Here is a 13,027-nt window from a genome sequence, read left to right as displayed (position 1 = left end):
CTTCTAGTTGAAAACTATGCAACTAGGTTCTAAAGGCAACTCCTCTGGGTTATCAGATTCTGATTCTGTGGGAGTTTTATAGTTGCGTGAATTGCAGGTAACTGATAGCGAGGCAAAATAATTCTTGTCTATAATTTTGTCCTTTGTAGTGGAGGTTCAATCGACTTCTTTCTCGTCCCTTGGAAAAATAATGTTGCCTCCATTTACGCATTTATTTCAGTGTCCCTGATAAATTTATTTTGAATACGTTATAACATCTGTCTGGTCCCCTCATTGACTAGTGAGTAGAATAAATCTTTAACACATGTTCATTTATATATCATTACCAGTTATCATTTTTAAAAGATTATCTCGTAACACCATTATCTTCCACATGAGGGATTTACCCTTTGTCCATTCCATGTGTTTTTGGAGGGGACAGGAGAGTTAACACAATTTTCTAGTCCAGCAAGTAGGCAAATGACCCAAACTTAGTCAAACAGAGAACTTTATTATCTCTGACCATAATGACTGGTTTATGGATAGACACATAAAAAAAAAAAAACTGCCAATCAGATTTTCTCCCCGGACATTCTACTGAGCATTATGGGAACGATGTTCTTACTTCTTTTGCAATCTTGAGTTTTAAGAAAAATATCTACATTTCTCTTGTGTTCGTCATCTCCCCCACTCCCAGCTGTATGAAGGAAGACATCCAATATAGGAGATAAAGAAGACAAGTTACAAAGAGAAGCAAAAACAAGAGAGGAAAAGAGATAACCCCGAAACCATGGTCCGTGCCCCAGATTCCTAAGGTTTTTAGTTATATGGGGCCAGGGGTGGGGGAGTGGGTAGAGGAGGAGCAATCTTTTTCTTAAACTAGTTTGATTAGGTTCTGTCATTTGGATCTAAAAGGGTTCTGAAAAAACAGGCCTGACTTTTCTGATCTGAGAGAGATTTACTATGTAGAATTACATGATTACGGAGACTAAGTCTAAGATCTACGGTCAGCAACCTAGAGACCCAAGAGAACTGATGGTGCAGCTCTAATCTGAGATCAAAGGCCTGAGGACCAGGAAAGCTAACGGTGTAAGTTCTAGTCCAAGACTGAAGGCAGGAGAAGACCAATATTCCAACTTGAACACAGTCAAGCAAAGAGAAAGAATTCTTTCTTACTCAGACTTTTATTCTATTCAGGCCTTCAACAGATTGGATGAGGCCCACCCACACTGGAGAGGGCAATCTGCTTTACTCAGTCTACCAATTCAAATGTTAATCTTATCCAAAAGCACTCTCACAGATAGTATATGGGCACCTCATAGCCCACTCAAGTTGTCACATAAAATTAACCATCAGAGTGCCCCACTCATATGCTCCTATAGCACAATACAGAATGGAATCAAGACCAAGAAAAATGAGCCGACAATGGGCACCTCTTCGAATCAATAAGTATTTTATTTATATAGAGGAGAAGCCATATGCTTTGTGGGAAAAGAGCAGAGAGGGGAAAACTACTGAGGTAGCCGGCAGTTGGTTTCTCTTCTGTTGCCTGTGAATAGTTCTGCCACAGCATCAGATCTGCACTCGCAGTTAAGCAAAAGAAAAACCCTGAAGACAATCAGCCTCTGCCTACTTAGAATGCAATTTACTGATCCATTATCATTATTAAAGATGCCCCTTGCAGATCTCACTCCACTTTAAGATGCTTATCAAAATACTCCTTCAATCACAATCATACTTCCCTGAGTTTTGGAAATACACCCTACACAGCTAGAAGCCTGAAGGGAAAGGACAGACAGCCAAAGCTAACCATTCTTTTCACAGTGTATTTTATTCACCCATCTATTTCTCTATATCCCGATAGACTGCAAACTCCATGAGAACTGTATCTTTTGTTCCACCCCTAGCACATAGCATAGCCTGGCCAGCATGAGGTGTGCAGTAAGAATTTATCGAGTGAGTATGAATGGTTACCTCTAGATTTTAATTTCCCTACTGGCAAAGATGTTGTTTACCTCATCTCTTTACTGTAGATTTGTCAGAGCAGCGCCTAATACAAAAAAGTGTGTGTGTGTGTGTGTGTGTGTGTGTGTGTGTGTGTAGATATACATTGTTGCTGTTGTTGTGCTGTTCCTCTTGACTTTCCTACAGGAAAGCACTCTCCTGATTAGAAAATTACCTTGTTATTTGAGTTCTATAAGCTGAATTACCTACCCCTATTGGCATAACCATTTGTTCACTCACCATTCAACAAATAATTTACTTGTTTTCAAAAAAGACTTGATAATAAAGATTTACTAGTATCTAAATTATGCTCATAAAGCTACAATTTCTAAAGTCATTCTCTTTCTCTTTTTCTTGCCCTTGTTCATCATTTTGACCGTATCTCCTAATGAATTGTAACCTTATATTGATTTCCTATTATACTTTGAGTCAAACACAAATTTCCAAGTATTTCTTTCAAAAATTTCTCCCAGCTTAACCCGCTTTCTGTTTTCACCTCCTACTCTAACCTAGCCTTCACCTTCCAGACCAACTAAATTTACTGTCATGTGGTTCCTTCCACTGGTCTTCCTCTCCTGGCTGTGAGCCTTTGCTTGAATTTTTCCATATCTATGGAACAACCACTAAACCACAAGTTTCTCCTGTTTAAATCACAGCTCAAGGACCAATTGCTCCAAGAACTTTTTCCCACCCATCTTCCAATCCATCAGATCATCACTGACCTTGACTTCTACCACAACATGATCTTGAAATGATTGAATTTATAAATATGGTGTGGCTATAGTCCAGCTTTTGGCTTACGTCAATACAAATGGCCTAATATCAGCATTAATCAATGTTAAATTCGGAAAGAAACAAAAGAAATGTTCAACAGTCATTAAATCAGCACTGTGAAATTTAGCATTTGGGGGTGAAGACAATTAGGTATACTTCATTTGAGTTTAACAAATTTATTCCGTGACTTGTTCCACAAGGGATTTGAGAGAGATTATAATAACACGTGACATACAATGACAATTAAATATAATAAAATATCAAGACCAGAGAAAATGTAGATAGAATAAAATACCAAGACTATGGAGAAAACTGGAATGTAAATAATCAGGCCATAGAGTCCTCTCTGGTTATTAAAGTCGAACTGCCCATTTAGCTCTGATCTTGGCACCAAGATTACTAATCAGTAAGCCCTATTTTTTACTCAGTTTTTAAAATTAATCCATCCTCTTTGAAAAATGAGAAAATGATCAGATTACTAGTACTTTTGGAGTTGATGCTGTAGTATAACACAGATTCCTGTTTCTAAAAATATTTCACATGAAACATAATCTCAAAAGACATGGCATAAAAAGGGTGTCCTGTGTTCAGTTTGGGAGGCTTTGAGTAACCCTACAGAAAATAGCTTTATTTGATATTACTAAATCACAGTACTTTGCAAACTAATTTGAATCTGATTCCCTCACCTTTTCCCCACATAACACCTGCAAAAGCACCTTCCAAGTGGCTCACTTGGAAGAAGCTGATGTAAGACAATAACAAATCAAAACCCAAATAAGACACTTCAATTGTATTGGTAACATTTTAGTTCTTAAGCCGATGATGAGTGTACAGGTGTTCGCCATCTAATTCTATATATATTTTTGATGTGCTTATATATTTCCTAACTACAAAACAAAAATTCCCCCCCCACCCCCCATGGAACTCTCGGTTCTAGCAGCTTCCCAAGCATTGAGAAGAGTGACAGTGGTGGTGACTTTACCTGTGGAATGGCCTCTACTGCATGTCTCAATTATTATTTGGAATAATTGTAATATTCTTTTCAGGGCTCTACTCCTATTAATTCACTTCATCCTTATGACACCCTCTGCATCAATACTATCATCATTCACATTTTACACGTTGGAAACCAAAACATAAAGAGGTTAAGTAACCTGCTACAAGAAAGGGGCAGAGCTAGGACGCCAGTCACAGCAGTCAACTCCTGAATCTACGTATCGTACCAGTGTCCTGGTTTACTGCGTAAACCCTATTTGATAAAGGGTGGTCAAGGAAGACCTCTCCGATATGGGGACAGCTGAGCAAAGGCCTGAAGGAAGTAAGAGAAAGAGGCGTGTGTGTATTTGGAGGAACAGCATTCTGGGCAGAGGGAACATCGGGCCAATGCCTGTGAGGCAGGTGTGCCTGGCGAGTTTGAAGAACTTTATAACATATATGACCTCACATAATTAAAGCCCTGCCGATCACCCCAGACTCCATTTTATGTTCATTTATCTATTATTTTTAGTTCCCTCAACATGCCTTTTATTCATTTACCTCTAGACTTCTCCAGAACTAGCTACTTCTCCCCTACTCCTTTATCAAGCTAACTCCTTTGGGTCTTGTCTTATGGTGCATCTTCTTTGGCTTCCCCATAACTAGACTGTTACCCATATATCCCATACCTGTGTTTTCCTCCCAATAGTTAATATATGTATTTCCCATGAACCAGAATTATGCTAAGAACCGGGCTGGCATGTCATGTAAATCACATAATAACCCAAATGAAACAGGCTTTGTTAGTGCCTCCCTTTTATGGATAAGGGACCTGAGGCTTAGAAAGATAAAGCAACTCACCAAACAACTTAAGTCAAGGACTATGTGATGTTCCTTAGTGTGTAGAATGGCGTCTGCTACATAATAAGCTAAATAAACATATGTTGGCTAAATGAGTGGAACACAGCAGCTCTCTCCATAAGCTGTGCATCCCTGACTTCAGGAGTACCGAGTCTAGGTCAGAAAACTTGGATCAACTCTGCTGTTTAGCAGAGGCACCACCCAAACCTTTGGCCAAATGACACAATATATAGATTCAGATTCTGCATTTCTGCCCATTCCATCTTCCCTGCTTGGATACCTTGACCACTCATCCCTTTTCTCAGGCTCGAGCAGAGACACCATCTTTGCTGTCCATCAAGCCTATTCTGACCAGGCTGACCCTGGGTCAAAGTTTCACTCAGTCCATGACAGTCTCGCCAACATTCCAGATCTTCACTAACATACCACTTTCTGGAACTTTCCATACATGACTTCCTCACTCTCCTCTGATTCTGAGCTGTTCTCTATCTCTCTCTGATTTTCGTACTTAATTTGTACATGTATTTTTACTTCTGGTACTGCATATCATAAAAGATTCTTCAATTGTTCTGTTTCCCCAGTTAAAAAATCTAGTAGGCAGCAATCAATGAAAAGTAAATACCAAATAGAAAACCTAAGTTGGTATTTAGAAGGCTTGTTTGTTAAAAGAATTGTTAAATTTCAACAAAAAAATGGTTAATTCAAGAGTTATTAAAGTTTTACTTAACAGGCAAGAATGTACAAGAAATGATTTTAAATATTTTGGAGTAAGTATAAACTTTATGAAAAATTTGAATTAAACATATCTTTTTAACTTAAACTTTATAATAGGTCTTACTCTGGGTCAAGTTCAGTTTCTTGTTTGTATTCTGAACACTCTGTACAAAAGCGATATCTAAGGAAGAACAGACTCTGACATTTATATGTGTTCATCATTTCTTCAAAATACCAACTCCTAAATAAAAGTTATTAGAGATAGATGTCAATCATTACACACACACACACACACACACACACACACTTTAAAGAAACCACACACTGCTGATCTGGTGAGGAATCAAATTTGAGTAATGGAGCTTTGATAATTATACATCTATTTCATTAGCATAGATTTTCTTCACTTATAATAATGTTAGCTAAGATTACTTGAGCACTTCTTATGTACCCGGCACTATAAGTGCCTTGTATGCATTATTTCATTTAATTGTTCAAAACCTATATAATTTGATAGGGTTTTTATCCCATTTTGCAGAAGAGGACTGTTAGACTCATTGGTCCAAGAAACAGGGACCTAGAAAGGTCATAGTTGGAACTGGAAGCAGGCAATCTGAGTTCAAAGCCCTTCTCTGTTTTTCATAAAATATGGATTCATTCATAAGTTTGAACGTCATTTGAGAATTTAAAAAGTAGAAAATTTTGCCTGTCTTTACAATCAATAAGTAAAAAGGAAAAACAAAGGGAAAAATCCTAGATGCACAAGGTAAGATTTTGAAATATCTTACATTGATTTGATGTGTATGGTCTATTTTTATTTCTGAAAAAAAAAATTAATATTTCCCATTAATTACAAAATAGTTTCAAATTATGGGATAAAAGCCTTATTTCATAACATATTTATTTAAGATTTGTTAATTAGCAAGTATTACAGATTTTCTTATATTAAAATGTTATATACTTTTAAATCAAAATGTAGCATTTTTGGTCCCTGTGGATTATCTGATCTTCTATTTTAGGAAGTTTCTTACTGCAAAATAAAAAATTAGCAAAGAAAATATTGAATTTGTGAACTTAAAAAATTTAGCCATCTCTATGTCTAAAGATCATCACTCTTTTATAAAACCTCTAGTGTCTTTTCATTATTAAACATTAATTTTTTTTAAAAACCTAAGCCAACAGAATTTCCTATGGTGAGTTATGCCATGTTAATATAAAATTTTCAGTTTCAAAAGTTTTTTGTTTTTTTTTTCCTTCCAATTTAAACCACATAAATGGGAGCTGGAAGAGGTTTGAAAAGATCACAAGGTTCATCCTCCAACCACTTGCAATCAAGACTAGTATTGAAGAGACATATTTTAAAGTTATTTACTACAATAATTTGAACCATATTCCTAGATCGTGTTGTGATTATTTAACATAAAACAAAATGTTACTGGCGTTATCATAAATTCCGTTGACAGCCTGGGAGTTACCACTAGGTGGCAGCACAGGAGACACTCGGCCCAAGAAATGAACTTTACTTGGCATGACTTGCAGAAATAAGCCAGGTGAGAGAAAGGTATAGAAATGAATTAAACGAGCTTCTCCTTCTGTTATAAATTTCAAATTGCATAGCTTTGCCGGCTATTCTTTTTTATGAGTTAGAAAAGACAAGAACAAGATTTTACTTTAATGGAGGAAAAGAGTCACCTATAAACTTATTCCTTTTAGTTTTTCCCGTCATATGGATGTTTTTGCGTAATTGTAATGAACATGCATCTTTATATGCGTCTAATCCATTTTCCACACAGTAGCAAGACCACTATTGTCAAAATATAAATGGAGTCATTCTATTTCCCTGCTTTAAAATTTCCAGTGGCTTCTTGTTTCACCCAAATGGTCCTGCATGATCCATCTGGCCTTTAGCTCTCCGAAGTCATGCTCCCTCAGGCTGCAGCAACCCAGCACAGAGAAAAGCACTCGATTCATATTTATTGAGTCTTTTTAAAAATTAATTGTATTAATTGTGGTGAAAACCTCGTAGCATAAAGTTTACCATCTTAACCATTTTAACTGTAGAGTTCAGTAGTGTTAAATACATTCACATTGTTGTGTAACAGATCTCCTGAACTTTTTCATCTTAAAAAACTGAAACTCCATACTTTTTAACCAACTCCCTATTTCTCTCTCCCCACAGACACTGGCAACTACCATTTTACTCTGTTTCCATGAATTTGACTATCTTTAGATACCTTATATAAGTAGAACCATTTAGTATTTGCCATTTTGTGATTGGCATATTTCACTTAAAATAATGTCCTCGATGTTCATCCACATTGTAGCATGTGACAGAAGTCCCTTCTGTTTTAAAGTTGAGTAATATTCCATTGTGTGTATGTGTATATGTATGTGTGTGTGGACATTTAGAGTGATTTCAAATCTTAGCTATTGTGAATAATGCTGCAACAAATATGAGGGTGCAAATATCTCTGAAATTCTGCTTTCAGTTCTTTTGGTTATGTACCCAGAAGCAGAATAGCTGGGTCATATGGTAGTTCTATTTTTAATTTTTGAGGAAACTCTATACTGTTTTCCATAGCAGCTACACCATTTTACTTTTCCACCAACAATGAACCAGGGTTCTCCACATCCTCGCCAACACTTGCTATAGTCTAGTTTCAGATCTGTTTACAGTAGCTATCCGAATGTGTGTAAGGTGGTATTTCATTGTGGTTTTGATTTACATTTCTCTAATAATTAGTGATGGTGAGCATCTTTTCATATGTTTGTTGGTCATCTGTATATCATCTTTGGAGAAATGTCTCTTCAAGTTATTTGCCCATTTTTTAATTGGGTTATATGGGGGTTTTGTTGTTGCTGATGATGAGTTGTAGTTCTTGTTATATTATGGGTGTTAATCCTTTATCAGATATATGATTTGCAAATATTTTATCCCATTCCATAGGCTACCTTTTCACTTGTTGATTGTGTCCTCTGGTGCATAGAAGTATTGATTTTCTTTTAAAGGAAACTACATCATCTTCACGATTATTCTTTGTGGCAGCCACATCATCCTTCCGCCCAGTAAGTGGTAGCATCATAATTTACTTAACCATTCCTCTATCATAGGACATTATTTCCTATTCTAGATAATGCCATAAAATAGTTTTGTGCATATAGTTTTTATCCCCTTCTTAATGATTATTTTCATAGAAAATATTGCCAGAAAATTACCAGATCAGTTAATATCACGAACATTTTATGGCTCTTGATACTTACTGCAATATTTTTTCTTATTAAATTATAGAACCAACAGTAACGTTATAGTAGTTACTGTTTACTGAACACTTGCTGTGTGCCAAGTACTTAGCTAGATTTTTTTACACATGATATCATTAATTGTCATATCAATGCTACCAGGTAGTAATCATCACCAGTTTGTGATTAATAATATAGATGCAGAGATTGTAATTAGTTATCCATCTAATGATAGCTTGTGACAGAGTTACCATTTCATGTTATTTCTGCCTGACTCCCAAACCGGGAGTGATTTCATGACACTTACGTTGCTTGTCTATGTATGAGAACACACTGCTTTCTCCTCTCCTTCACACCATCTTTTAAGAATTATGTTTGCTAATTTGATAGAGGGAGAAAGAGAAATTATTGAAGTACATATCTTGGATTACATGTATGAATAAATATTTTCCCACATTCTACTTATACTACCCCTTACTATTTCCCTCCTCTGAATGACCACGGCACATAATCTTTTCAGTCAAAGAAAAAGTTATTATACAACTTTTATCCTGCCTTGAATTGCGTGACTTCTTCTCTTGTGAGTTATCTATTTGTATCTTCGGCTATAATTTTTATTTTAAATGTTATCAAACTATTTAAGTTTTTCTAAAATATATTTACCTTTTAGTCATATTATTTACAATATATTCTTTGACAGTCTAGTGTCCTTTTTATTGTTTTTTCCTACTTACAATATGTAGCTCCTAATTTTTACATATTTATTTTTAATGTGGTCATTATTATGTTGATCATTTAATTTGTGGTTTCTTCTATTATTTCTAAGCATACAAATTGATATCTGATAAATATTTATTTCTACCTTTTTGTTTGCTTTTCCTGATTTAATTTTAATACTTAATCTCCCTGAAACTTAATTCGAAGCACAGTATAGATGTAAATTTATTACTTTTTCAAAGTTGTAGATAGTCCCAATACCATTTATTGAATATTTCTCTTCCTCACTGTTCTATAATGCTTCGATTAGATATCAAATTTATGAATTTCTTAATAACAAAATTATTGAGACATAATTTACAATAAAGTGTATAATTCAGTGGTTTTTGTATATTCATAGAGTTGTGCAACCATCACAACCCAATTCCAGAGCATTTTCATCACCCCCAAAAGAAACCACCCTCTTGTCAGCAGGCACTGCTATCCTCCTCTCTTCTCAGCCTCTGGCAGCCACTAATCTACTTTCTATCTCTATGAAAACTTGCCTATTCTGGATATTTCTTATAAGTGGAATTATCCAAAATGTGGCCTTTTATGACTGATTTCTTTCACTTATTTTCAAGGTTCATTCATAGTTTTCACATGTATGAACACTTCATTATTATACTTTATGGCTGAAAAATATTCTAGTGTATGGATAGATCACATTTGTTTATCCATTTATTCATTGATGAGTATTTCCACTTTTTGGAAATACTCCACTTTTTGATGGGTTGTTTCCACTTTTTGACTATCGCGAATAATGTAGCTTTGTACATTTGTATACAAATTTTTGTGTGAACATTTTTCTCTTGGGCATATACCAAGGAGTGGAATGTGTGGGTTGTATGGCAACTCTCTGTTTAACTTCTTAAGAAATGGCCAAACTGTATACCAAAACAACTGCATCATCTTACATTCCCACCAGTAATGTATAGGATTCCCATTTCTCCACATCTTCATCATTTGTCATTGTCTTTTTATTATAGCTGTGCAAGTGGGTGCGAAGTAATGTTTAATTGTGGATTCGTATTTTAGTAATGATTTAATGACATTGAACATCTTTTCAAGTGCTTATCGGCCATTTATATATCTTCTTTGGAGAAATGTCTATGTAAATCCTCTAATTTTTAATTGTGTTGTCTTTTTGTACTTTAGTCATAAGATTTATTTACATATTCTGGACACAAGTACTTATCTGATATATGATTTGCCAATATATTCTCCCAATCTGTAGGTTTTCTTTTTACCTTCTTAATGATGTCCTTTGAAGCACAAAAGTTTAGGGTTTTTTTTTTTAGTTTGATGAAGACCAATTTATCTATTTTTTCCTTTAGTTGCTTGTGCTTTTGGTGTCATTTCTAAAAAACTATTGCCTTATTCAAGGTGACAAAGATTATTCCTATGTTTTCTAAGAATTCTATAGTTGTAGTTCTTACATTTAGGTCTAAGTTCCCTTTTGAGTTAATTTTTATATATGGTGTAAGGTAGATGTCCAACTTTATTCTTTTGCATGTTAATATTCAATTGTCACAGCAGCATTGGCTGAAAAGACAATTCTTTCTCCATTGAAATATCTTTGACTAATTTCTGAGCCATTTATTTGTTCCAGTGACCTTCATGTCCTTGAAGGTCTACAGTGTCTTGATTATGTTTGCTGTAAATCTGTTTAACACCTGTTAGGTCTAGTTTCCCTTATTAACCACCTTCATCACTCCACCCAATACACACACACACACACACACACACACACACACACACACACACACACACAATTTTTTGGATTCTTACCCACTTATTATTCTAGATTAGTAGTTTACAAACTTACTTTTCCAGAGAATAAATTCAATTTTTATGGTTCATTGCTTGCATTTCTACTTAGCTAACATTTCCTTCCTCCTTGAAATGCTATTGTTAATGGTTTGTTTATTTTTCTCAATGCATGGTTCTCCTTGAATAGAACAGTATTACCTCCATTTAAAGAACTAAATAAAAGTTTTAAATAAACATACAGCCCAAGGAAGTTAAATTCTGTGGCTTGACCTAGTTCACCTAGAGAGACAAGGGCAAAGAAAGACATTTGAATATCTCAATTTTTACAAAGTTTATTTCTGAGAATCTTTATATTTAAATATTAATGACTTTACTCTGAATTTTTAAGAAAAACTGAAATTTGTGTCAATCTAGCCATATTTTTTCTCCATACTGGTCTATTGTTGGGCTATCACCCCATAGATTTACAATTTGATACTTTTTGCCTTGTCAAAGTAGCTGCAACTTAAAAAAAGCCACTAACTATTGTTGTGTCCAATTGTTTTAGTTTTAATTTAGAAGAAATATTCCCAGGAAATAGACAATAAAATAACCCAAGGTGGTGGGGAGATATATGTTGGTTAAGAAAAGCAATATTTTTATTGCTCTCCTAATATATACCACAGTTAGTAGAGCTCAACAAAATCTTCGGGGGTGTGGGAACATACCAAAGACAGAATGAGAACACATTGCAGTGGACATGTATTTACCCCTCTTCCAAAACTTAAAAGTGAAGACACTATTTTAGAGAATAATGTTGCATCTTCTTCCAGCTCTAAGTCTATATAAGACAAAAGAAGTATTATGTAAATTTAGGCCATTTGCCAATGACAGGGCAATGCAACCTGTTCTCTTGCACATATACGGCTCCCTCTCCTAGTCCCCCCAGAACTACTTCCACCCATACTATATAAATCAGCACTTTATAATAGAAATAAAATGAGGCATGTATAGAAAATTTTTAATTTTCTGGTAGTTACATTTTAAACGGTAAACAAAAACAGACAAAATTAGATTTTAGTATATATTATTTAACCCAATATATGTAAAATGTTGTCATTTCAACACATAATCATTAAAAAAGTTATTAACAATATATTTTTTATTCTTTTTTTCATACTAAATCTTTGAAATCTAATGTGCACTTCACACTTACGACTTATCTCAGTCCCAACTAGCCATATGCCCAGTGCTCCATGGCCACATGGGGATTGTGACTTCTGTACTGGATGGCACAGGTCTAGATAGAAGACCACGGGAACCTTTCCAAGCCAGAGAGCCATCAATAGAAGGGGAGGCATGGGAGAGAAAGGAGAAAAGATGAAAACTAGCGAAGGAAGAAAAATGGATGGAGAGGAGGCGAAATGAATGAGAAGAAAAAGATACATGAAAGGAGAGAAAGGGGGTGAAGATTTTCTGAACTCTCTCAGTGTGCCAGCTGTTGAATATAATGAGAAGTGCCAGAAGCTACTTGGAAACAATCTTCAGCACCCTCTGTGTGGATCGGTAAGAAGGGCACATTTGAAGTGGACTATTATTACTGGTGATGACTCAGTACATTAGAACAGTCCTTTAATGCTCGATCATGGGAAGACATACTGGTTCACAGGCACATAGTATGTACGCTCATCTGCCCCTGGTGTAGAAAGTACACCACTGCAGGGACTGCATTTGAGAGAAACTGTTTTTTACACTTTTTCCCCTTCCAAAACACCAAGACACAATACCAGACATCCCTTCAGAGGAGTTCTAAGCTAATGAAATTCGCAATAAGATGGGAATGCAAAGGGGAAATGAAGGAGAAGAAAGAAAAGAGAACTCTATCTGTGATTTTAGGGAGTAAGGGGATTACTATCCTGAATTTGTAGGAAAGGAACAGATTGGGTATGCATCAGTACACAGGATCTTTACA

Source organism: Pteropus alecto, unplaced genomic scaffold (genome assembly GCF_000325575.1).
Source record: "Pteropus alecto unplaced genomic scaffold, ASM32557v1 scaffold103, whole genome shotgun sequence".
Classification (NCBI taxonomy): Eukaryota; Metazoa; Chordata; class Mammalia; order Chiroptera; family Pteropodidae; genus Pteropus; species Pteropus alecto.
This window is presented reverse-complemented; position numbering follows the sequence as displayed.